This window comes from Gadus morhua, chromosome 8 (assembly GCF_902167405.1).
Source record: "Gadus morhua chromosome 8, gadMor3.0, whole genome shotgun sequence".
NCBI lineage: Eukaryota > Metazoa > Chordata > Actinopteri > Gadiformes > Gadidae > Gadus > Gadus morhua.
In genome coordinates this window covers 582,745-605,200 of record NC_044055.1, presented here as the reverse complement: position 1 = coordinate 605,200, position 22,456 = coordinate 582,745, and the positions used below count along the sequence as shown (strand labels likewise).

The following is a 22,456-nucleotide window of genomic DNA, read 5'->3' as shown; positions in this document are numbered from 1 at the left end:
TTGAACATGCTTCAGTGCACAATCACATGTCACATAGAACACTCGCCACAGACGTGCGTCGAGTTTTGAACCCAGGACCAACACGTGTACGACCGTGACCATGGTGACACCGGATCATCCAATGAACGGACACGACACCTTCATCCAAAGGGACTGACAATAAGAACATTTTGTCAGAAGAAAGAACACACTACAACATAAGAGCACCGAGGAGAAAGGGAAGGGGAGGAAAAGTGACGAAGAGCAGAGGATAAAGAACATAACGAAAGAGTCAACAACGTAAGGAAATGTGAAGGAGCGAGGAAGAAGAGCAGGAGGCCTCGTCAAGGTCAGAGGATGACGGAGATAACGAGAAGGACTGGAAGAGGGAGACAGAAAGATAGAGAAGACCACTGAGAGCGAGAGCCAGCCAGACAGACAGACAGACAGACAGACAGACAGACAGACAGACAGACAGACAGACAGACAGACAGACAGAGAGAGAGAGGATGGATTGAGAGGGAGCTACACAGAGACATAGAGCCGTCTTGTTAATTGCTATCTCTGAAGTGTCATTTCTCACTACTATCTAAAGCTCACTTATCACTCCACTCATCAGTGGACATCAGACTCATCATCGTCACCACACACACACACACACACACACACACACACACACACACACACACACACACACACACACACACACACACACACACACACACACACACACACACACACACACACACACACACACACGCAGTACATCCTAATCCTCACACATCCGTCCCTCTCTAAGTACTCAGTACATTCTCGTTCCCGTGGTCCAATCTCTCTTCCCGAGTCGCCCAGTTATCATTTCGTTGTGTTTGCGTCTAGAGAGGAAAAACAACAAATGGAAAACTGGCTTCAGCCGCTTTCAACCACAGGAATGTAAAATGTCTGCTCGCTTCCCCCTGTGCGCCCACGAGCTCCGAGAGGCCAGACCTCCTACCTTCCGGACCTTTCCCAGACAGAACGCTCCGCTCACCAGCCCGTCGGATTAGGCCAACGTCAGACGTGCTCCGAAATGGAAAAACGCCAAAAGACGCTATTGTCAAGAAAATCTCGTCTCCTGCGGCCCTAACTGTACTCCATCAACGAGAGAAAAACAACCCTGCCCTTAATGGCGCTCCGGTTGCCATGGTTATTGCTGGGGCCCTGCCGACGGCAGAAGGTTGCTGCGGGAGACGCAATTTCGACGGAAGTCCAAACACAGACACACACACAAATCAGAACAACGCTGTCGTCACCTGGAGCGGCCAAACACAGCTCCCTCCACAAACAGAGATGCTCCCCTCAGTTCAGGCGCCACAACCCCTCACCCTTAAACCCCCCCAGCTAGAGGCCTGCCCGCCCCGGGGGTCCGGGTCCGAGGGACCTGGAGCGGCCGGAGAGAGAGGGGGGGGGGGGGGGGGGGGGTAATGCTGGTAAGGTCCCCCCCCCCTCCTGCTGAAGACGGCCAGTCGCTCCGCCCTGCTAATGACGGTGCTAGCTGACGGTGCTAGCTGCCGGTGCTAGCTGTTAGCGCGCCTCCCAGGGTCAGGGGGGGCCAGCCCCCGCCGGGCAGCTGACGCGCGCCGCCTTCCAGCCAGCGCGCCTCGCTCGGACACGGTTGAATAACCGCCGGCCGTGACGGTGATGATGTCTGCTCCCCTAGCACCCCCCCCAACCTCCCCCCCTCTCAACCTCATCCTCTCATAGTCTTCCTCTCCTACTCCTCCCTCCTTTCACTCCTCCACCCCCTCCTCCCCTCCTCCCCTCCTCCCCTCACACGTTCATCCTCAGTCGTCCTCGTCCACTCCATCTTATCTTTCATCATCTCACGTATCCCTTCCTCCTCCTCCTCCTCCTCCTCCTCCTCCTCTTCCTCTCTTCCTCTCTTCCTCCTCTCCTCCTCCTCCTCTTCCTCCTCCTCCTCCTCTTCCTCCTCCTCCTCTTCCTCCTCTCCTCCTCCTCCTCTTCCTCCTCTTCCTCTCTTCCTCCTCCTCTCCACCTCTCATCCGTTCACCCTCTCATCGTCTAGAGCTCCTCATCACCCTCTTTAGTTTCATCTCCTGTTCCCATGAGACGGTCCAAAGAGACACAAACATGGTCTACAATCATGTTATAGTATGTATGTATGCATGCATGCATGCATGCATGTATGTATGTATGTATGTATGTGTGTGTGTGTGTGTGTGTGTGTGTGTGTGGGGTTCTGACAAGGTGAGGACGGGCAGTTATGTGGGCCATCTCCTAAGTGTGTAAACTCATTAGTGGAGAGCTCTGTGTGAAAGAACTCCAGAGTACACAAACACACACACACATAACACAACACAACTGAGGATACAGACGTAGTGTTTGTATACACATTTATCATGCAGGGAGGGGGTTATGAAGCGAGAGGAGAGACAGAGGTTCAGAGAGAGAGGGAGAGAGAGAGCCTTTAAAGAATAGTTATAGAGACATAACTCTCCAGTGTCTCCCCTACAGTGTATGGTTAATCCTTAACCATACAACCAATTTTTTTTAAATAATTTGATATTTCTTTCTTCCCAAAAATAATTACATGAATTACAAAATACCAAACCAAAAAGCATGACATCCTATCTAGCCGAACAAATCCCACTTGAGAATCACATGAGATTACAAGAGCAGAATCTAGTCCAAATAATATCAGTTTTTAAAGGCAGAACAACAGACTTTAAAGAGCACAGAGCAGCCTTCCTCTAACCACGGGCGTGGAATAGTGGCTTCCAGGCCGGACAAACATCAGACCACAGAATATGCGGTTCAAAAAAATCCCATTTCAATTACTGATCGAAAACAGTTTAATTTAATTTGGACACAAGTGTCCATTTGCCGACTTCAGTCCAGCTGGGTGGTACTTCTGACGCTGTTAGTTCGAGAGGCAGAGGGACGGCCCTGTCCCTGGTCGACGACGGAGAGTATGGAGCAGTCAGAGGGGGGTATTAGCACCCCAGGGGTACGTGGATAAAGCTCGGGGCTCCTCGAAGATTAAGAGTGATTAACCTTCCCAAGCGGTCCAACGGCTGACTGGAGCCCCAGCACTAAGAGGGTTCAGCCGGGCGTAACAACACCCCCCCCCCCGTTTTGACGTTTTGTCTAAAAGTCAGTAGTCAGGATGGTGGAGAACCGACACATTTATTAGTATTTTTTTAGAAAGCGCATCCTGGAAGGTATTTGGCTGGGACAAACACCACTGTTTGAGTCACCTGTAGTCAACGACCACCAATCACAGCAATGTTCTGTTATGCTCTCGCCTGACGTAGAATTAGCTGACTTGCACCAGACATCGGTCATACTGTCTCGTATTGATGTCATGTTCATGTGTGTATGCGAGTTCGCCTTCCGCTTAGGCAGCGTCACGGACCCATGGTCCACGGAGCACAAGTGCCGCCCCACCTGACACATCCCCACTGCCCACGTGCACCTCGGGTTCACCGTTAATCCCTTCCCGCGCAGCAGCGCTCCGGGTCCATGTCACTGGGGCGCTGTGGGGGCTGGGGTCACGGGGCAGAGGGTAACCCCACAGGCTCCTCCCTCCTCCGCTTAGAAACAACCACTCTTTAATGAGCAGAGGTCTCAGAGGTCTCCCCAGAGGGAGAGAGGGTGAGAGGGGGAGAGAGGGGGAGAGGGGGAGAGGGGGAGAGAGGGCGACAGGGGGAGAGAGGGTGTGAGGGGCAGAGAGGGGGAGAGAGGGGGAGAGAGGGGGACAGGGGGAGAGGGGGAGAGAGGGGAACAGGGGGAGAGGGGGAGAGAGGAGGAGAGAGGGAGAGAGGGGGACAGGGGGAGAGAGGGGGAGAGAGGGGGAGAGAGGGAGAGAGAGGGAGAGAAGGCGACAGGGGGAGAGAGGGGAAGAGAGGGGGAGAGAGGGAGAGAGAGCGACAGGGGAGAGAGGGGGAGAGAGGGGGACAGGGGGAGAGAGGGGGAGAGAGGGAGAGAGAGGGAGAGAGGGCGACAGGGGGAGAGAGGGGGACAGAGGGCGAGAGGGTGAGAGGGGAGAGAGGGGAGAGAGGGGGAGAGAAGGGGACAGGGGGAGAGAGGGCGACAGGGGGAGAGAGGGTGTGAGGGGCAGAGAGGGGGAGAGAGGGGGAGAGAGGGGGACAGAGGGGGAGAGAGGGAGAGAGGGGAGACAGGGGGAGAGAGGGCGACAGGGGGAGAGAGGGGGACAGGGGACGACAGGGGGAGATGAAAAGAGAATAACTTGCCGAAATAAATACACACATAATCATACACATATAAATCACCACACACACACACACACACACACACACACACACACACACACACACACACACACACACACACACACACACACACACACACACACACACACACACACACACACGATTTGTGTTATTGGCCGAATATCTTGGCTTGAGGAGGTGCTTCAAACTGCGTTTGAGCGACCAGAACGCGACTGTCACAGAGAGAGATGGGGACCAATAAGGGAGCATAAAACTGGGCTTTGGAGGTCATGTGGCAATATATAAAGTACACGTTGACACACATATCACGTTTAACGTCAAGCACTGGCTACATGGAATAATGATGCATTGTGAAAACTAGCAGGAGGACCTCTCAAATACAAACTTCACTGGTGATGATGATGATGATCATGATGATGATGATGATGATGATGATGAATAAGCCACAAAAAGAAAGACCCGGTCAAACTATCTTTGCGCGGGTCAACCGTAGTGAATTATGTGGTCCAATGCGACTCAGAGATTTCACATCCAGATAATTTTCAAATATTGAGTGTCATTGAGTCTATCCGTCCTACTTTCTCACATTCCTCATTATTTGCAATTGCATTCAATTCAAGGCGTAAGCTGTTAATGTTTGAGTCCTTTGTGTGATTATTTCTGCGTCTGTGTTATGTGTATATTTCTCCCTACCGTGCGTGTGTGCGTGTGTGCGTGTGTGCGCGCGCGTGTGTGTGTGTGTGTGTGTGTGTGTGTGTGTGTGTGTGTGTGTGTGTGTGTGTGTGTGTGTGTGTGTGTGTGTGTGTGTGTGTGTGTGTGTGTGTGTGTGTGTGTGTGTGTGTGTGTGTGTGTGTGTGTGTCATGATAGGCTGAACTAGGAACACCCCCCTGATGTTCAAACAAAATAACGACATGACAGTTTTGCATGTCATACTCTGTCACATAATTATTAAGAAACGGATGACCTTATACCGGGAATCTTTTTTAACAACGCTTATCACCCCGTTTTGTGTCGCAGTACTGCGTGGCACAACATTTGGCCCCGCCCCCTAGCCAGAAACACAACGCTGTGTGTTACTGGACCCCAGCAGAGGGCCGTGGTCCTCTGACCCGGACGGCCTCCAGAGCCTGGGTCTCCACGGAGCCCTCAGCGGTTGCCATGGTTGCTCACGTCCACCTCCCGTATGAGCCGCAGTAGTAATAAGTGGAACTGCATTTACATAAGGTAGTCATTCCATATTCCGTACAGCATAACAAAACATTGTTGGGACGGCAGCCAGTCTCAGCCCTACACGTATTTACATTTACACGAAGGGCATTTAGCGAACGCTTTTATCCAAAGCGACTAACCCCGCTCCTCGCGCTCTCTCACACACCGACGGCGGAGTCAGCCACGCAGGGCGACAGCCAGCCCTTCAGGGGCCGTCAGGGTGGGGTGCCTTGCTCAGGGACACCTTGACACTCAGCTAGGAGGGACGGGGATCGAACTAGCAAGCTTCTGGTTGCATCAATTGTTTATAAATTCATAAGGAATGGACATTTACGGCAAACTGCATTTATTTCAATATTTTTTGTACATACATCTGTAAATACATTTGTACATACATGTTTTTGCACACACATTTTCTTCATTCAAGTTATGTTGAAAATATCCTTATATCTTAAATAGTGAACCTGTCTTCCTGCCAAATATTATCCTCAATTGTGACGGTTTCACCAAAACATTGTGATTATGATACATTCTGCTCACAGAAATCTCAGTAGCTTCTTACATTTTATCACGTTAATAAAACAGCAAGACCAAAGGTAAGCAAAGCAAAATACTAAAATATATGCAAAATGGGGAAGTACACCATTTTAGAAATGTAAAAATCCAAAAACGTTGTAGTACAACGCTGTACCAATAGAATCATAAATAATCAAACACTAATTTACTCGGCTATTTGAAATTGCTATCAACATGTATTGCATTATTGCTTGATCTAGTTGACATATTCATATCTTCATTTAATAATCACACTATTTCAGCTGAAGCTTTAATCCAAACGCTGTGTAAATAAGGCTGAGAACACTCAAAGCAACTATCATTATCGGTGTAATAGAAATTAACTTAAAGATCTGCACAAATGTCAGAGTTGACCACTCCATAGAATAATTGCAATCAATTCTAGTTATTATCACTATGACTGCCATGACCACCCCAGAATGATGCATTGATTACATGTCACACAATATATACGAGAGCCATATTCAATTAAAAATGACCAAAGGTGAAATGTTATCATACATGCTCTCAAGGTTGTAGATGATGTCCTATGATTCCCATAGCTACAGAAATGTTAAATATAAAGTTTAGTACTTTAAAAGATGTGGTATAACAATCAAAACAGACAGTGATTGGTCTACTATTTCAAGCCTATCGATATTAGATTGAATCGCTATAGATTATGGCAAATGTCATCAAGAGGACATGATGGTCCATTTCCTTCTAATCATTCATCTCCCTGTGGTCTTTGGTAGCAGAAGAAGTTCCTCCTCTCACTGCAGTCCCTCACCCCCCTGCCGTCCCCAGACAGTGTCCCACAGTCCATCTCCTTGGCGGGGCAGACCGGCAGGGCGACGCCGTCGTCTGGGTGCCCGTCCAGCCACAGCCAGCGCCCGGCCAGCCACCGTAGGCCCACCCACGCCTCGCCCATCTGGGCGGCGCTGGCAATGCCCTGGGCATACTCAAATTCACTTTGAGTGTTCAAACTTAGGATATCAAACATTGGATCTCGATGGAATCGGAGTTTGAGACTTATCGATCCACCCACGATGAGATCCCTGCAGTGATCAAGAGCTTCATCCCACGTTTTTTTCTCCTTCACTAGAATTAGGTTGTCGAACTGACAAATAAAAGGATGCAGTTCAGAACAATTGTTGGCTACAGGCATGGGTAGTTCTGTCAGAGCGCATGTTGGATTGCTTCCTGATCCAACTTTAGTCCCACCAGAGTATTCCATAGACAGACCGACCCAGCATGACCCACCTTTTGGATAGTTGAATTCATCGCATTTGCTCGATACACGATTAGCGTCTTGTGTATTCTTCACGATGGCTAAGTCGGTATGTTGCAGATGGCGTGAGGAGCAGCAAGCGTCCCGGGCATCGACCCACATCAGTGGAATATCTTTATAGGATAACTTCTTCAACAACAGAGAGGCCTCAGCATTTGGTGGACGGTCGATAACAAGGGTGAGAACGAAGAGGAGAATCAGGACCTCTGTGAACGGCTTCTCCATGACTGTTCACCAGACACACAGTTGGAGTGATCTGACCTCCAGTCAGATCACAGTCTGGTTTTGTTCTGAAGAGCACTTGGTTTGTTTTCTTTCCTGTGGAGACTCCCCTCGTGATTCTTAAATGCAAAATTCAACAAACTAATTTGCATTCTGACCGATTCAAATCTCACAATTTGGATCCTTTTAAATGGGGCAGAGCAGTGACAGACACATTTACAACCCTGACATAAAGCAAACTAAACCAAAGTATGCAATAGCACATATGCTTTTCAAGCATTTCAGTTCCAAAAAACAATAGTGAATGAGGCGCATGTAACGCTGGGTCTGACAGGCATTGGACTCAAAACCATGAGTCAATAAAGCAGGCAGGTAGATTGGGGGGGGGGACACGCTGACGTATGCCTCGTTCCACCGAGCGGTGTGGGTTCAGTTCGGTCCGCTTAGATTGGCGTTTCCACCGCCAAAAGTTTGGCATTGTCCTGAAACTATGACGCTGAGCGGTTCCTATTTTCAGTACTCCTCCGTTGGGTACCAAGCTGTCTGAAAGGACGCCGAAAAGGTGGAGCAAAACACGTCGTCCGTTTAATGGTCGACAGAATCGTCACTACCGTGCGACAGGTGGATAAAAACCAACAAATGGACAGTGGCGAAAGCTTAGTTTATTGAAGAAAATGTTGCTCATAAGATTGCCGTCCTTCTTGGACGTCCTCCACTGTTGCTCTTTCTTAAATGTGTCGCATTCTTCTTTTTCATTGAATTTATCAGCAGGCTACACTCTGTGTCGGACTGCTTTGAGGTCACGATGCTTTCGTAGCTGCCACGGCTATCGCCCTCCGGCTTGTTGTACTGTCGGCGTGGAAACCAGGCCAGACTTAGCGTAAACTATCTGTCCCACTCCGAGCCCCAAGAGCCACACCGAACCAAACCGGCAGTGGAAACAAGGCACACATACATCAGGAATGGGATAATGATGGACGGGTGAAGCAATCAAGGTGAGGGAAGACAATCACAACACAAGGGCAGGGAGTGAAGCATCGGCACGAGAGGGGATGTGAGTAATATAGAGTAACACAGGCAGCAAGGACAGAATGAACGAAACAAATAACACAACTTAAGGAGCAGGACGAGATGTGAAGGGGTGCTATTCACAAGCAGACAAATGTTCACCATTTGTCTCACAGGGTCCGATTTTGAATCCAATGTGTTAATCTTCACTAGAATGAGGTTGTAGGTCTGACCCATAAAAGGACGCATTCAAAATGACATGCGACACATGACCCGATGCTTCCACAGAAAGACGATCCAGCATGGCAGGCTTTCAAGATGAAGTGTGCAAAGACTGATAGTGAAGCGATTCTTCATCTGCGTCTGCTTTATTCCTCACGATGGCTGAATCAGTGTGTTCCAAAACGTTTTGGGACCTGCAGACTTCCCGTCTCGTGAACCAAATGCATGTTTAACTCTTCATAACAGAGAGGCCTCAGCATGAGGCGTAGGGCTGACTGTAAGAGGTAGGAGGAAGAGGATAATCAGGGACTCGGTGAATGTATTCTCTGAATCGGGGACTCAGTAAATGTATTCTCTGTGATTGTTCTCCAGACTCAAAGGTGAAGCGATCTGACCAGCGATGAACGTTCTTTTTTCTGACAAAATCAAAATGTGCCCTTCACCATTTCACTGTGGAACTTAAATAGTCGATAGAGAGAGGGCGAATTGACTTGGCTATTGGCAATTAACAGTATTACCCACAATACGCCTGAATGAGAACACATAACCTTGCTCTGAACCACTCTTACGATTGTTTGAGTCTTCTTCAAGGTCTTGCGTTTACATATTTTAAGAGAATATAAGGCACTGGGCCACAGAACGGGAGTGGCAGAATGGAGCCGGGCTTTAGACGGGTGAACATTCAGACAGACATGGGCATGATGAGAAGGCATAAGAGAGTCATAGGGAATGGGCGTGAGGGAATATGAATCCGGAACAGGGCTTTCAGTTGATTCAGCTCTGAAATATGTCGTTTGGCAAACATCATTTGGCAATATTCCTCCCTCGTACTGATTCAGCCAAAGAACGTTTTGCTCGGGCCTGCCACACATGTAAATGTTCATCGCAGGCCGCTGTTGGTTTGGTTTCTTTCCCGTGGCATTGTCCCACTTGGTTCTTAAATGCAAAATCAAGCAGAACCAAATATCTCTTTTGCATTCAAAATTATTTAAATCTCCCAATTTGGATAAGAGCAAATCAAATGGGGCAGATCAATGACAGACAGACCTACAAACCTGGGATAAACAAGCTAAACCAAAGTATGCAATAGCATAGACGCAGACCACAAAAGCAACGTTTTTTATAAAAGGGTCAAATATTGAATCCGCTGAGTTCATCATAACCATGTCTTTCTTGCCAGCTAAGAGTCGGTTATATATGCAGGCCAGCTTGGCAGTTTCATCACTGAGAGGATCCAATATAATACTGCTGATGTATGAGAAGTGAGGCTTTCCTGGGGGAGCTGGGGCCCCTGTAAAGTATGTCCATTACCATTCAGAGGACGCAGCTCCAATGCATTGAGCCATAACTCTGAATCCACTTCACTGAAGCACTATGGGAGCTGTAGTTCACTGGGCTGTAATCACTGAAGCACTATGGGGGCTGTAGTTCACTGGGCTGTAATCACTGAAGCACTATGGGGGCTGTAGTTCACTGAAGCACTATGGGAGCTGTAGTTCACTGAAGCACTATGGGGGCTGTAGTTCACTGAAGCACTATGGGGGCTGTAGTTCACTGGGCTGTAATCACTGAAGCACTATGGGGGCTGTAGTTCACTGAAGCACTATGGGAGCTGTAGTTCGCTGAAGCACTATGGGGGCTGTAGTTCACTGGGCTGTAATCACTGAAGCACTATTGTGGCTGTAGTTCACTGAAGCACTATGGGGGCTGTAGTTCACTGGGCTGTAATCACTGAAGCACTATGGGGGCTGTAGTTCACTGAAGCACTATGGGGGCTGTAGTTCACTGGGCTACAGTCACTGAAGCACTATGGGGGCTGTAGTTCACTGAAGCACTATGGGGGCTGTAGTTCACTGAAGCACTATGGGGGCTGTAGTTCACTGGGCTGTAATCACTGAAGCACTATGGGGGCTGTAGTTCACTGAGGCACTATGGGGACTGTAGTTCACTGGGCTGTAATCACTGAAGCACTATGGGGGCTGTAGTTCACTGAGGCACTATGGGGGCTGTAGTTCACTGGGCAGTAATCACTGAAGCACTATGGGGGCTGTAGTTCACTGAAGCACTATGGGGGCTGTAGTTTACTGGGTTACAGTCACTGAAGCACTATGGGGGCTGTAGTTCACTGAAGCACTATGGGGGCTGTAGTTCACTGGGCTGTAATCACTGAAGCACTATGGGGGCTGTAGTTCACTGAGGCACTATGGGGGCTGTAGTTCACTGGGCAGTAATCACTGAAGCACTATGGGGGCTGTAGTTCACTGAAGCACTATGGGGGCTGTAGTTCACTGGGCTGTAGTTCACTGAAGCACTATTGGGGCTGTAGTTCACTGGGCTGTAATCACTGAAGCACTATGGGGGCTGTAGTTCACTGAAGCACTATGGGGGTTGTAGTTCACTGAGGCACTATGGGGGCTGTAGTTCACTGAAGCACTATGGGGGCTGTAGTTCACTGAAGCACTATGGGGGCTGTAGTTCACTGAAGCACTATGGGGGCTGTAGTTCACTGGGCTGTAGTTCACTGAAGCACTATCGGGGCTGTAGTTCACTGAAGCACTATGGGGGCTGTAGTTCACTGGGCTGTAATCACTGAAGCACTATTGGGGCTGTAGTTCACTGAAGCACTATGGGGGCTGTAGTTCACTGGGCTGTAATCACTGAAGCACTATGGGGGCTGTAGTTCACTGAAGCACTATGGGGGCTGTAGTTCACTGGGCTACAGTCACTGAAGCACTATGGGGGCTGTAGTTCACTGAAGCACTATGGGGGCTGTAGTTCACTGAAGCACTATGGGGGCTGTAGTTCACTGGGCTGTAATCACTGAAGCACTATGGGGGCTGTAGTTCACTGAGGCACTATGGGGGCTGTAGTTCACTGGGCTGTAATCACTGAAGCACTATGGGGGCTGTAGTTCACTGAGGCACTATGGGGGCTGTAGTTCACTGGGCAGTAATCACTGAAGCACTATGGGGGCTGTAGTTCACTGAAGCACTATGGGGGCTGTAGTTCACTGGGCTACAGTCACTGAAGCACTATGGGGGCTGTAGTTCACTGAAGCACTATGGGGGCTGTAGTTCACTGGGCTGTAATCACTGAAGCACTATGGGGGCTGTAGTTCACTGAGGCACTATGGGGGCTGTAGTTCACTGGGCAGTAATCACTGAAGCACTATGGGGGCTGTAGTTCACTGAAGCACTATGGGGGCTGTAGTTCACTGGGCTGTAGTTCACTGAAGCACTATGGGGGCTGTAGTTCACTGGGCTGTAATCACTGAAGCACTATGGGGGCTGTAGTTCACTGAAGCACTATGGGGGCTGTAGTTCACTGAGGCACTATGGGGGCTGTAGTTCACTGAAGCACTATGGGGGCTGTAGTTCACTGAAGCACTATGGGGGCTGTAGTTCACTGAAGCACTATGGGGGCTGTAGTTCACTGGGCTGTAGTTCACTGAAGCACTATGGGGGCTGTAGTTCACTGAAGCACTATGGGGGCTGTAGTTCACTGAAGCATTATGGGGCTGTAGTTCACTGGGCTACAATCACTCCGGCCGGCTCATCCCTCATCCGTTTAGAAACTACTTCCCCGCTCTTTTCAATTAGCAGAGATCTCAAAGTTATCTCAAGAGAGAGTGAGGCTTTTGGGGGTCAGGGAAGAGAGAGAGAGAGAGAGAGAGAGAGAGAGAGAGAGAGAGAGAGAGAGAGAGAGAGAGAGAGAGAGAGAGAGACAGAGACAGAGAGAGAGAGAGAGACAGAGAGAGACAGAGAGAGAGAGAAAGAGACAGAGACAGAGACAGAAACAGAGAGAATTTTGCTGTAATACATGTTGTATCAGCACATACACCCAGAGAGATTTTAGCTTTTTGGCTAACAGGAAGCTAACCCCCTTTGAACCTTGACTCACAGCCGACACATCCGAGGGAGAGAGAGCGATAGAACCTTGGGGAGCCAGAGGAGGCAGTGTCTTACCACGAGAGAAACACAAATAAACAGGGTTTTTACGCGGTGAAGGGTATTAATGACAGCTCTTTTAGTGTACGCAGAGAGCAGCTTATTGTGTTACTCAGCCCTGATAAGCTCTCTCCCTCTGTCGCATCTCTCTCTCTCTCTCTCTCTCTCTCTCTCTCTCTCTCTCTCTCTCTCTCTCTCTCTCTCTCTCTCTCTCTCTCTCTCTCTCTCTCTCTCTCTCTCTCTCTCTCTCTCTCTCTCTCTCTCTCTCTCTCTCTCTCTCTCTCTCTCTCTCTCTCTCTCTCTCTCTCTCTCTCTCTCCCTCTCAACAAGCCAGACCCCGTTCTTACTGTCTTTCTGGGAACTTTTAGTTTGTTGTTTTTACTATTTACGAAGACTACATAGCATACTTTTTTTTGTCCAAAGCAAATAGATGCTTTTGAATTCAGACGTGATTAATTTACTTTCTCACAGTCCCCAGCATTTGTTTAGCATAAGAGGTAGGTTAGCTGTACATTTTGGTGCTTATGCTTTAAATATAGTACGATAACAAAGGCAACATGATACAAAAGGAATCCACCCTGTATCATTGGAATATAGAACGTGAATGTTTTCTAAAACTTGCAACACTAAAAACATTCCATCCCATGTGATGCGACTGAGCTCCGACTTATTTATTCTATTCAAGTAACTTAAAGGACACTACCGGTCTGCGATTAAACCATTGTCACCATTTCTCCTGGCTTCACTAAAACATCCATGACCAATCTGATTAGGCAAAGTGACTTCCCGGTATCCATTCAGTCATAGAGCATTTAGCAGGCTGCTACGTATGTAAATGTGGATCACAGACCTGTGTTGTCCTTAACAGCTTTTGTTTGGGTTTCTTTATCGTGACTTGTCATCCTGGTTCTTAAATGCAAACTAAAACAACCCAAATATCTCTTTTGCATTCTAAATTATTAAAATCTCCCAATTTGGATAAGGGCTTATTAAATGGGGCAGAGCAAGGATAGACATACTTACAACGCTGCCATAAAACCAACTAAAACCACTAAAGTATGGGTTTATTGGGTTAGCTCTAGGTTCGTACTGTATGTACTTTACTCAAATCATCAGATGTGCAGTTGAGCAAGCAGCCGTGTGTGTGTATCTGTATCTCTCTCCCTCTGTGTGTGTGTGTGTGTGTGTGTGTGTGTGTGTGTGTGTGTGTGTGTGTGTGTGTGTGTGTGTGTGTGTGTGTGTGTGTGTGTGTGTGTGTGTGTGTGTGTGTGTGTGTGTGTGCGTGCGTCTATGCTAGTAAATCTCCAGCAGCTCATGCTTCTATCTAGTATCTTACAGTATCAAAACAACACAAACCTTTGTCTAATCTACTGTTACATTGGTTTAATTTCTCCTTTGGCTTACTTCATCAACCTTTCCAGCTAAAATTGTGTACACTGGGGGGGGGGGGGGTTGGACGAGCAGGCGTGAACATGCTGGAGGGGGCCAGGGCTCCGTTCTCACTACTTGGCGCTCACCCCCACACGCCCGCCTCAGCAGCAGGTCGGGCGTTCTGAACTCCAACAATACCGACATACGTTGGGGATCCAACCCAGAATAACCTTCGTTTGGGAGACGAACCCAGGCTTTGTGTGATGGCTGCAGCCAAAACAAAAACTAATATCGCCCATTATTACTGTGAGTGGGAGTAGCAAGGTTTTGGGGGGGTTCGGGTCTTGTCATGACGACGGTAAGCGTTGACCTTTAACCCCCAGGGTTCAAAACACTGTCCGACGCCGGACCCACGTTTACGACTAAATCGTTTACCCCTTTGAATCAGTCTTATTGGTGGTGGTCGACAGATCCAATGGTGTAACACACACACACACACACACACACACACACACACACACACACACACACACACACACACACGCGCGTATGGGGCCGAACACACAAGGGCTTAAACACAAGCATACAAGAGAAGAAGTGAACACATTGCTCTATTGATTCAGAGGCAGAAGGGCATTGGCTTTCAATCTCTATTATTCAACCCCTCTCTCTCCCTCTCCCTCTCTCCCTCTCTCTCCCTCTCTCCCTCTTCTTTGAATCTATGCATCCGTCTTCTCCATCTCGCCGTCACGCCCGTTCCCTTTCTCTTTCCGTCCATCTATCCAACATCTCTAGCTTTCACTCTTTCTATCCTGACTCTCCGTCTCCCCTTCTCCATCTCTATCTGTGCTTCTCTCTGCTGATAGCTCTCTCTCCAGCGCTCCAATGCTTCTCAGCGTGTATTCAGATCAAAGCTCCAAAGAGCTTTAATCCCATTGAAAATAAACATTAAAATCTTCGAACCTTTGCTTTGGTCTCTCTCACTCTCCACCTCTCTCAGCCGGTCTCTCTCTCTATCTCTCTCTCTATCTCTCTCTCGGCCTGTCGTAGAATTGCTGACTGCTTGTTTTCTTGCTCTTCTTGGCTTGCTTTAGCATTTGAAGCTGCACCAATCAAATGCTATGCCTCCGCCCAAACCATGGAGATGTATAGGGGCTACATGAGCATGCCAGCATGCTGAAAATGCATGGTTACATTTCAAATTAAACACACAAACGCACGCACTTATGCACACACACTCGCCATGACCTTTTATTAATGCTTGAGACATGCATAGGGCCACATAAAAGTGCAAAACACACACATTCGGTCATCCACATTCAATATCATCTGCGGGCGTTTTATTTCAAGCGTTTGACTGCTACCGTACACTGTGGGCCATTCTGGAGACACACGGCCTCCGAGCAGGGCCAGCCTCTGTCCAACACAATAAACTGTCATCCAAGAGCCGGCCCCTCGTCTCCCCTGGGCCCGCCGACAGCAGCCACTCAAGGAGACACTGCTGCAGTGGACACTGTGTGTGTGTGTGTGTGTGTGTGTGTGTGTGTGTGTGTGTGTGTGTGTGTGTGTGTGTGTGTGTGTGTGTGTGTGTGTGTGTGTTATTATTTTCCTTTAAATCGTTACCATCCGTCCTCTGCAGCTGTTGGGACACATTATAGGGATGTGACGTGTTGTTTGTTTGTTTGCATGGGCTATAATAGTATAAGTGGTGGTTTCGTGCGTGTGTGTAGCACGGGGGGGGGGGGTTATTGTCTCTCCCGTTAAACTCCCGTGATGGATCGAGCGGCGCTAGCAGGCCCTACGGGGGCGTCCACGACGCACAGGAAGAGACGCTTGTGATGGATCGAGCGGCGCTAGCAGGCCCTACGGGGGCGTCCACGACGCACAGGAAGAGACGCTTGATGACAGGTCACATCTGCCCCACGACAGCCCCCTCCTCCGTTGGAACGTACATCTCCCAGACTGAGGCACTGATGCAACCGCAACGTAACGTCGCCCTCCCACGCGCCCAGAACACCGTTTCATTATCCCCTGCTGTGTCGCGTAAGCCCTACATTATTCACACCGGGCTTCCCAAGCCACAAGTAAAGCTTAGCAACGTTTTCGGAGCGAATCAGCACGACACAGAGCTCGGGTTCTCTGAGACCATGGCTTCTCAACGGGGACGTTACCGCCCCCTGGGGGACGTTCGCACAACCTAGGGGGGGCGCTTGGAGCGGGATTTTTTCCCATTTTTTGGGGGGGATTTTTAACTTTCATGGTTTTCAATTTTTTGGGTGAAAAAATAGGCTACCTGGCTACCCTATTTTCATTTATTGGTTTCTAACCCGTCTACCGCCTCAGCTACTTTTGGGGCGCCAGAGGATCAGGGTAAGGTTGGTATGGCCAGGGGGGCGTTTGAGAACCACTGTCTTATACCGTCACTATATTTCATGTGTTATCCTTATGTATCCTTATGTCTGACAGGGATCTCAGACAAACTGTGTTTGAATCAGGAGGGGCCTGTATGAAGAAAGATGATGAAGATCATGTATTGATTACAATACATTTGGCAATTAGACTAGATGTTCAGTGGCTGGTGGTGGCGATGACTACGGAGATGAGGTTCCTACTGATGGAGTCTCGATGCAGGTGGTGTCGGTGAGTATGGAGGTCTGTTTCCCACGCTCTCAGCAGCATCAGGGGGCAGAACAGGCTCCCAGAGGAACCCTAATATGGCCGTAATGGACCTGACAGGAAGGGAGGCCAAGGATTAATTCCGCCGCTAGGAGAGGAATGTGTGGGTAACCTTTATGGTCGCTGCTCAACACAAACCATTTGTCGAAGAAAAGTAATCTAGGATGCAGCAATGCTACTTAGTTATAGCAGAGACGGCACACGGCCTGCGCTAGAAACCACAAATGACCGAGGTCGGAGGTGCAATTTGTCTCCGTTAGAGAGATTCTACCAAAGAAAAGTAATTTGTGTGCGTAGCTTTCAGAAAGTGCTTTTCATCATTGTAATTCTACAGTGGCCATGCTACACAGGGTTGTTCGAAACCTTGACTGATACTATTTTACAGCCTTCTTTACACTTTACTTCACTGCTACTACTGCGAGCAGAGTTGGTGCTCAACAATTAAGCACTAAAAGATACCCGCCTTAAGCTACATGATTGTTCACAAAAAATATGTAGTGAAAGAAAATGACACCTTGATTTCAGACTTCAGATATTAATCTCTGGTCTCCGAGGCTCAATTTGTTTTTGGTTTCCCCCTTTCTCTCCGTTTTTCTTTCTCTATCTCTTCTCAATTCATCCTCTTCCTGAAATCCTTCCTCTCTCTCTCTCTGATTTGTGAGAGAAATGCCAACCGAGAGCTTGTCTTGAAGTATTCAGGTCCAACATGACAGCATGGTTGCAGCAGAGTAAACAGAAGAGTGAGCACCTATTTATTAGTGAATACAGAAAGAGAGTTGCTTATAGGCTGGCAGAATGGGTGGCTTTAAAGTTTAGATCAGACAGACAGACAGACAGACAGACAGACAGACAGACAGACAGACAGACAGACAGACAGACAGACAGACAGACAGACAGACAGACAGACAGACAGACAGACAGACAGACAGACAGAGGATGGCAGAGAGGAAGAGAGAGGGAGGGAGAGATGTGATTCTGATCCAGACAGCTGACCCTCCTCTCTGCTCCAGGGGCCTCTGGGGCCCTCCAGTCCTTTTTGGCTCCAACATCACTCTGTGGCCCAGATGCCCCGTCCCCCCGGCCTGGAGACCGGCAAATCAATGTGCTTCAGCTCTCACCCCGCCCTGCCATATGCTGCCCGGGACACAAATCAAACGCACCCCTTCAGGAGTCCATATCCGTCTGTTGGGGCGTCTTTAAAAGTGACTTTGATATTTATCACACTGCGTCCGGTTTTTTCAGATCAGAGATCAGAAGTGTGTGTGCTTGGAAAGTGAAGTCTGGTATCATGGAGCTCGCCTGGAACAAGAGAACCCTGTGGAACGTTCCACACACCGTGTGCTGGTGTCCTCTGGAAGAGAGGGGGGCTGCGCACATCCAAAGGTGATCCACAGGTGCTAGACGATGCCTGATGAAGATCCCAGGCGCTCCAAACGTTGCCCGTTAATAAATCTACTTCTGGAGCATTAAAACAGAGCAGAGCGTCCTCTCCCTGGCGTCTTCCGGATCACCGGGAGTGCTGAGCTGCTGAGCGGATTTATGGAGGCACGGAAATATGTGGAGAAAATGGAATGTATTGTTTGCATACTTTGATAACTTTGGATTAGCATTTGTATCAAGTAAACAGCGCTTGAGGTTTCTCTTTAAATGATGTGGTGTGGTGGCTCTACTGACATTTCAGATCATTATGGAATTTCTAATTACATTTTTCTTGGCAGCCTGTCTGACAAAGCAAACAAATTACAGACATCACTTTGTGGTCCCTGGAGACAACGTGATCATCAATGAATCAAAGAAAAAGGACAAGTCGCCATCCCCTAATTAGCAACTTTATCCTTTCCTTGCTGCATCATTATGCTGCTGCATTTCTAAATGTCATTCGGAACAAACTCATTTGCATCTCCTTCTGAGATGTGCAAATGTTTATGCAGTCGTGGATGTTGTTATCATCATAACCATTTTTTCTTATTATTATTTGACACAATATCTGAAAATAAATTAGAGTTTGCAATATGAAAAAATTGATTACCACAATAATCATGAGGGACCATACCCAACATTCACAATATGCTTACCGTTTTAACTGTCTATATAATTAAGTAAGTAAGTACTAACTAACTTGAAGTTCATGGGGATTTAAAGTATGATATCGGACTGTAGCTGCTTTATCTCTGACGTTTCAAAACATCTATTTTGATCATGACAAGGACATATCTTATAAAATGAATAGATATATATCTTTATGTCATAAAACCTAAACAATACCATTCAAAGGCGATGAATTGCTGCGCAGCCAAAAAATGTACAAAACCGCATCAAAAGGACACGCACATACACCTCCATGTTCGTTGAGTCCAACACAACCCATGTCCTCCACGTTCCGACTACATGTACAGGCGCTTCTCTGCAAGCCTTGAAATACTTTCCTCAACGGCTCAACTTTTATGAGGATTTCCCAGTGAGAACACGCTCTACAAGCCTTGGTTAAATGAGGTCCGCTGTGAACCTCAGGCCAGTGAGCACGGCTTTCTGCTGCCTTTCAAACCTCACACCTCTCATAACCACCTCAAACCTCACACCACTCATAACCACTTCCCTCTTAACCACCTCAGGAGAAGGTCAACGCCGCTGGCTGACAGACGAACGACATTTGAAGAAACCACGTTTGAAGGTCTGCGTTCTGTTCAGTCTTGTTGTCAGGCTGACAGATGCTGGTTTGATGGTGTGTGGTTGAAGAGGATGGGCGGGTTCACAGAAGGTGTTGGTTGAGCTCTGTCAGGAAGTAGCTAGCCTCTGTGCAGCTAGCCTAGAGCTAGCCAGCAGATAGCCGGCCGGATTATGAAGCACTGTAGCACTATTCTCTGATTTAATATATACTTTTATATATATAGATTGAAAACAAATCATGAAAATGAGCACCCAAACCCACAGACACACACGTGCAAACACACACGGACACGGACACGCACACAAACAAAACACACATACACGCACACACAAGAGCTATAACTATTCCAATTCAAAGTGGAATAAAGGTGCAGTGAATAGAAAAGCAATGCTGCATTGACACACACACTCACACACACACACACTCCTATACCAACGTAAACGCAGAGACCAACCAACACATTCCTATACCCATCCACACCCATGCATAGCAACACATTTGACAAGGCTGATAAAGGGAGATTAAAAGGCCCTTTTAACCCTCTTAACGGACAGAGGGGCTGAGGACGACTCAGAAACCAAGGGCAACTGAGAACTCCCACATCACTGGGGAGATTAATGAACAGTATTCCTAAAGACTCTCTCTCCCTCACACACACACACCACACACCAAACACCACACACACACACACACACACACACACACACACACACACACTCCCAGGTCCAGCGCAGTCAGCAGACACACACACACACACACACACACACACGCACACAGACTCCAGCCCGTCTCATCTCTACGGTCGTTATCTAGCCGTCAGAAGTCGTTAGGACGCGTCGCGGTGGGAGGGATCCGTTGCGATCGCTTAACGAACAAGACGAGCGATCCTCCTGGTGAACACGGCGGGCTAGGTAGCTGAGACGAGGATCTCTGCGTCGCCCGATGAGATCATGAGACATGCTCCGGGATCAGAAGAGATGAGATAAGATGACATTAGATGATGAGGATTACCACGGCGATACTCTTAACAGCCCATGATGAGCTCATGGTGAGAGGAGATGAGATGGGATAAGATAACCGGAGATAGCAGTGCACATCGTGATGCTCTTGGGATCCGAGGACTTCTCCACACGGGGTCGGATAAGATAAGATAAAGATAAGAAAGGACATCGATCCCCTGGGGGAAAACTCCCCTCACAGAGAAAGAGCAACAGTGCAGAGCGGGAGCATTGTGTAAGCAACGGAGACGGCGTAATGAAGTGCTCAGAGCTGTAGGTAATGTAAGAGCAGGGAGCGTTTAGCGGCGTGCGCTCACAGCTGCAGCCGCGGCCTGGCTGAGGAAGATGAACCATCAAAGCGTAAAAAGGTCAACCTTTTATTTTTTCGCTGTTAAAGTGGTTCAGTTTGTAGCCCGGGGCGAGAATCATCATGGATGCCTCCCAGCATCACCGTCTGCAAACACCACAAATCTACATTCAGTCAAAGCTTGGGAAAGCTCTCGCTCTAATCATGGTACTTTAGCGAGTCATGGGCTGAATCCGAATACTCATACTTATAGTATGCATTTTGTAGTACGCCACAAATATAGCGCGTCCGAATGCTCAGTACGCATTGTGTAGTACGGAAAACGTTACAGAATGTGTGCTACCGCCACAGTATACAACGGTAGGTCACTACGCTATCCCACAATGCAACCGGAGTCTGGTAACGAACGAAGAAGAGAGGGCTCATGGACATATGACCCGACACCACCAGAAAGACGTCGTAGAAAGCGGCGAAAAAAAGAGACATTAAAAAGAGTAAAAAAGTAAAGTAAGTAATTAAGTAAAAAGAGACATTTTTAAATTAATAGCAACACTGACAAGACGGAAAACAGGTAACTTATCAAGGTAATTTTGCCGGCATCTGAGGGGAGATACGTCATCTCCAAACATCCGGTGGAGTTTCGGCGGTGTTCGGAAGAGTTCAGAGGCGTTCTACGCATAGCTACAGACCGTACTATACTGTCAAGTGTAGTACGGTCAAGTAGTAGACACTGAACAGAAATAGTATGTACTAAGTATTCGGATTCAGCCATGCTTTATGCAGTGGGTCAGGAGCTAGACTGGATCTGGATGGTAAGACCCTACATACACACACATATAGGACATACCTCATATATACTGTAAACTTTAAAGGCTACTGTGTGCCACCCTCGCATATACTCTGCAGACGTTAGGAAAACAAGGCTCCAATGGAAGTTGGAACATTATCTTCTTGTCCCTGGTCTGAGATCAGACGGAGCTACTGCGTCTCCTGCTCTCCCTCTCCTCTGACAGCAATGACTGTCAGCAGCACAATGTCGTCGGCAAACTGAATTAGAGACACGAGAGGTCAGGGCTGCTTGGGAGACGACGCCACGTCTAATTACTGTGACAAGAACCTCGGAAAAAAACATTTTTTAAACCGAAGATTGGATTAGCATTAAAAGCGCCTGAGGTCAGAGCTCTTTATTCAGACCCTCTCCCCTCAGCCTGGGGGTGGCTCTCCCCTCAGCCTGGGGGTGACTCTCCCCTCAGCCTGGGGCACGTAGTTTAAGATCCACGCCGGAGACCCGTTTGGACTCGCCGTTGACATTCCTGTTCTGGTGCCCCCGCGAGGATGACCGGAGAGGGGAGCGGGGAGAGAGGATCAATAGCATGAGTTCTAATGTCTTGCCGTTTAGAAGCAGCCATTTAATTATTTAATTATTTATTTATTTAATAAATGTAATACATTTTTCCAAAACAGTTTCCAAGATGTTCCGAACATCGCAATTTCTTAGCAGCTTGGATCCAAAATAGAAAAGTCGACTTCCATTTCCAGTAACTGTACGCTTCCAATCTCCCAACGCTGGTAAAGTAATTTCAATACAACCACTATGGCCACCCTACGGTAGTGTTAATATTCTGTGCAGGAACAGCTGTTACAGGCTTCATGATTCACGCGTCCTACCCATTCTTTAGGAAAATTAATAAGTGATAAAACAGCTCCCAAGGGTTTTGAAGGTGTAGTTGTGTTCAAAAGTAATCTGGG

The 22,456-nt window shown here is 48.1% G+C and overlaps 1 protein-coding gene across 3 annotated transcripts in view; it reads right to left on the bottom strand.

Moving 5' to 3' along the window:
* Nucleotides 1–22,456, bottom strand: part of LOC115549011 (low-density lipoprotein receptor-related protein 8) — a 92,291-nt gene that overhangs the window by 54,381 nt on the left and 15,454 nt on the right. The window lies entirely within an intron of this gene.